The sequence below is a fragment of the Cavia porcellus genome, unplaced genomic scaffold, assembly GCF_034190915.1.
Source record: "Cavia porcellus strain 051 isolate PalLab524CR breed Dunkin Hartley unplaced genomic scaffold, mCavPor4.1 scaffold_38, whole genome shotgun sequence".
In the NCBI taxonomy this organism is placed as follows: domain Eukaryota; kingdom Metazoa; phylum Chordata; class Mammalia; order Rodentia; family Caviidae; genus Cavia; species Cavia porcellus.
In genome coordinates this window covers 2254928-2259175 of record NW_026947521.1, presented here as the reverse complement: position 1 = coordinate 2259175, position 4248 = coordinate 2254928, and positions in this window count along the sequence as shown.

The window sequence follows — 4248 nt, the reverse complement described above, 5'->3', positions numbered from 1 at the left end:
ATCAGCATTCAGAAGGTAGTTTTTTTCCTTCTTGATACATCTGTAGCCAAATTCTTATCATTTTTCAAGGCTAAACACAGATGTCACCTTTCCTTTGAAATATTTGCTTGTCCTCACAACTCAAAGAATAACCTTTATGTTCCCTCAAAACACAAAAAATAGAAATAAAAAATAAAATGGAAAAACCAGCTATCTGGCAATCACATTTCTGGATATTTACCCAAACGATTTGAAATGAGGGTGTCCATATACAGTCCTTAGCCCAAATTCCCTCTTTCTTTGAAAACCTCAGCTTTGCCCTCCGGATTAGGGTTTCCTGCCTTCCATCTACACCAGCCCCTCTGAGATCATCCAGGGCATCTCCTTTGCCTCAAATCAACTGATGATGGGCTTAATCACAGCCATAAAACACTTGGCCAGCAAGCTCTAGGCTGGTATTTGAGTAACTGGGGGCTCTCACCAAAACTCACCCTCACAAACAGATCATTCCATTAGCATATTTGGGTTACTGCCAGCATCTCATTTGGATCTTCTTCCCTACCCTCTGTCTTCTCCTTGCTGCTCCTGCCCCATCCTCTCTTCTCCCCAAGCTCCTGTTCCTCCTCCTTAGTTTCCTGCCTTCTGTTGATCTGAGTTCCTCAATGACCTTTGAGCGAGTTACTAGTTCATGAGGCATAAATTTCTTTTCTAATTCCTCAGGCAATCATCCTTAAATTTGTAAGACCCGTATCTAACTTAGTATGTATCTAATAATTCTAAAGCTAGTAAATATCTGCATTTACTTAGACAAGACAAGGAAAACTGGATATTCTACTTCTATCTGAACTACTCCCCATTGCAAGAAAGCAATTCATGTTTCTCAAAGCCTTAGCTTCAAAATAAGTATGTGCCCTTTCAATCTGAAAACTCATGTCTTTCTAGAAAATTCTCCAACATCCTTGCATGCCATGCTCTGCCTCCACACCCACATGTAACACTGAAGTCTCTCTGTCTGTCTGTTTCGTCTCTCATTGATTCTTGCTTACCATGCATGTGTGCAGACCTCTAAGTTCCACCCTTAGATCCTTCCTCCAGTTTAGGATTTTTGCTTTGGTCTTCTTCGGCTCGTTCTGCTGAATCTTGTGATTATAACAGCAATCTGTTTCACTCACAGAGTGCACATTTATTTCCAAGTCTTCTTATTCTGTTTACACAGTGACTTCTAAGATTATAAGATCAGTAGATACCTTTCTCTTTTTGAACATTTTAAAAATCATACTTATTTTGAAGCCCTTAGGAAACCACTCTGTTTTCTTTAGTTTCTCAACTGTAAATTCTTTCATTTATCCTGTCTGTAGGTCTCTAGTACAGGGGTGGATTTCCTGATGTGCTTTCTGTATTTTTGCTGTTAGTTTATGCACCAGAGTTGTCCTCTGTGGTACCTGCATTGTGGCAGTCATCTCATTTAGCAGTAAAGCCATTGCTTCTAAGATCACCCTCCCTGTTTATCAGTTCTGGACCACTTAAAAGTTGCTGTGTAAAAAATTATTTTAGACATATAAAAATATAGAATAGTATAATGGATATGTGCGTAGCCATTAAATAGCTCAACAAGTAAAATATTCTAAATGCTTCCGAAGTCCCTATGTATTTCTTTGAATTTGTAATTACCTCCTTTCCTACCTCCAGAGGTACATGCTGCTGAATGTGGTGGTTTGGGGCCCCTATATCTACATATATTCCTCCAAATAATATGCAGTGTTGCTTTGTGTGCATATAAAATGATACTACCACTATGTCCGTACCATTTTCATTTTTCAATTAAAATTTTATTAGCTATATTAGTACGTAGATCTCTAGTTTGTTATTTTCAATTCCATATTTTATTCCATGGCGTGACTTTTATATGATTTCATTATGTATTCTCCCGCCTCTACATATTTAGGGGTCTCCTTATTGTTTCGCAGTTATCAAAATGCTGCCGTCAGCTTCCCTCTGCAGTCCATCTTCCACGCAGGTGCGAGAATCTTTCAGGAAAAAAAAAATCTAAGAAAAGACTTATGGGATAATGAAAGCCTGTGCTGGCAATAGATTTTTGTCCGGCTGCTCTCCCAACTTCCGAGTGATTCACCCCCAGCTCGCTGTCAGGATGGTTTCATGCTCCCTTCCTTAGTCGGCGTTTTCCTGTCCGCCACACACTGGTTTGGAGTCCTGTTACCTCGTCATCTTCATCTGTGCTCTGTCTAGTTCCACAGGAAGATGTACCGTCTTTTCAGGCTTTCATTTCTCCCATCTGAGCTTTTCCCTCTTGCTTCTTTTATTGTTCAAATTCCTCTTCTTCTTGACTTACGGGCGTATTAAAATTAGCAGGATGCTAATTAATCCCCAGCAGTATGTGCAGAAAATGTCTTCCTTGGCCTGAGAATTAGCTTTCACTTTTTTTTTAATTAGTGACTTTAGGGTTACAGAAGTTTTCACCTTCCTAAAAACAAAGCTCTTAATCTATTAGCTTAGGGAAAAGAAATCCTTCAACACTTTGAGTCCTGGAAGTATTTTTTAGCTTCATTTAATTTAAAAGAAACTTGACAATTTAAACTTAGTAGATAAGTCTACTTTGGGGAGTATTTTCAATATAGCACGAGACGTGTTTTCAATTTTATTTTTACTTTCGCATATGAATGGATTGCACCAGTAACTTCTGTTAAATTTTCTTTTTTCCCTAACTGCTCACCTCAACCTCTTCTTCCATGCTTGAAGTCTGCATCTCTGTACATGTTCATTTCTTGCTTTTTCTCCTTTTCTATTGATTCATCTGTCTTCTCTGACAATTCCACACCTTTTAATTTACTAGAGTTTTATAGGAGGATTTAAGAGTTGATAGGATAAGCTTTACTCAATGTGGTTCTTTTTCAGAGATGCCTCGGCCACTGTGACACAATGCCACACATTTAGGGCCAGCTTGTCTAGCTCTGCCAAATAATTTGTCAAATTTTATTAGACCTGCATCGAAATATTAGTGTAATTTTATAGAATTTGAATACGTTTGAGTCTTCTAAACTATCCCCTCCTTTTTTTTTTTTTTTTTTTTTTTTTTTTTTTTTTCCTTTTTGCAGCATTGGGGATTGAACCCAAGCTCTTTATACTGAGCTAAATTTATGCCTTTACATTCTTTTTTTTTTTTTTTTAAATTTTGAGACAAGTTCTCACTGAATTGCTAAGGTGTCCAAGCTGGGCTCAAACTTGGAAACTTCTTGCCTCTGCCTCCTAGTGTTAGAATTACACATGTGTCCCACCACACCCAACTGGATCTTCTAAATGCTTAATTCTCAAAGTTATTTTATGAACCAGAAGCCCTGGGAACATGTTAAAATGCTAACGCTCAAGGTTCACCTCAGGTTAACTGAATAGAAATCTGCATTTGAACAAGATCTCGGGTGTTTCAATACATATTTTTAAGTTTGGGGTGGTTTTGGGTAATCCATAAACATAGAGACCTTCTTAGGTCTTTGCAGATTTCTCTATAAAGGTCAGCTACCTATATTTTAGAGTTCCTGCTGGATATTTTTATCATTGTCAGGAACATATTTTCTAGTTGTACAGATGCAAACAGATGTAGTTGGTTTTACTTTTGTATGTTGAATGCCTGTGAAATTGGTTTTGCAAGCCTATCTTACAGTTCACTAATACTTCTATTGTGTCTAAAACACTATTACACTAACCTAGCAAGTAATAACAGTTATAAAACTTTCACTTCTAAGTTTCCTGTTGATTCCTTATAAATTCTGTGATGCATCCTCTGATGAAATGCTCCATTTTTTCCTCTCCTTTCTGGCATATACAATCATCTTGTGACTACTTGACAAACCATTTTTGTTGCCTGCTTTAGCTTTACCTGGGTTTTGGTCGTTTGGTTCTATCTCCAGACTGGGGTGGCAGTTTTCTATCATATGTTGGACCTTGCATGTGACAGTTCAAACAGGGTGAAGCCGCTGACTGACGCTAACTTCCTACCAAGCAGACTTGTGGGAGGTAGATCCATGCAGGCCAGTCTGGATTTCAGGGTCTCTGTTTTCAATTTGCTTTTACACAGCTCTGATTCCTAGAGTGCAGCCTTCTGGTGTCTTTAATAGAAGCCTGAGTGTTCACCAGGGCCTGTCGCTTTGGGTAGGCACTCTGCACCCATCTCTTTGTCTCCATCCGAAGCCTTTCCCAAGCTCTCTAGCCTGACAGTCACTGCTTTTGCTTGTTTTTGTTTTTGTTTTTGTTTTT